A 1,097-nucleotide genomic window follows, 5' to 3' on the forward strand; every position below is an offset into this window, starting at 1 on the left:
TAATGCTGTGTCCACATAAGACAAACAGTACTGGTTAATAATGTTATGTCCACATAAGCCAGACAGTACTGGTTACTAATGTTATGTCCACATAAAACAGACAGTACTGTTTACTAATGTTATGTCTACATAAGACAAGTAGTACTTGTTACTAATGCTGTGTCCACATAAGACAAACAGTACTGGTTAATAATGTTATGTCCACATAAGACAGACAGTACTGGTTACTAATGTTATGTCCACATAAAACAGACAGTACTGGTTACTAATGTTACGTCCACATAAGACAAGTAGTACTTATTACTAATGTTATGTCCACATAAGACAAGTAGTACTTGTTACTAATGTTATGTCTACATAAGACAAGTAGTACTTGTTACTAATGCTGTGTCCACATAAGGCAGATGGTACTGGTTACTACCGTTATGTCTACATAAGACAGACAGTACTGGTTACTAATATTATGTTCACATAAGACAGATGGTACTGGTTAATAATGTTATGTCCACATAAGACAGACAGTACTGGTTACTAATGTTATGTCCACATAAAACAGACAGTACTGGTTACTAATGTTATGTCTACATAAGACAAGTAGTACTTGTTACTAATGCTGTGTCCACATAAGGCGGATGGTACTTGTTACTACCGTTATGTCTACATAAGACAGATGGTACTGGTTAATAATGTTATGTCCACATAACACAGACAGTACTGGTTACTAATGTTATGTCCACATAAAACAGACAGTACTGGTTACTAATGTTATGTCCACATAAGACAAACAGTATTGATTACTAATGCTGTGTCCATATAAGATAGACAGTACTGGTTACTAATGCTATGTCCACATAAGGCAGACAGTACTGGTTACTAATGCTGTGTCCACATAAGACAGACATTATTGATTACTAATGCTGTGTCCACATAAGACAGACAGTACTGGTTACTAATCCTATGTCCACATAAGGCAGATGGTACTGGTTACTAATGCTATGTCCACATAAAACAGACAGTACTTGTTACTAATGCTGTGTCCACATAAGACAGACAGTACTGGTTACTAATCCTATGTCCACATAAGACAGACAGTACTG

This window comes from Limulus polyphemus, unplaced genomic scaffold (assembly GCF_000517525.1).
Source record: "Limulus polyphemus unplaced genomic scaffold, Limulus_polyphemus-2.1.2 Scaffold1788, whole genome shotgun sequence".
NCBI classification, from domain to species: Eukaryota; Metazoa; Arthropoda; class Merostomata; order Xiphosura; family Limulidae; genus Limulus; species Limulus polyphemus.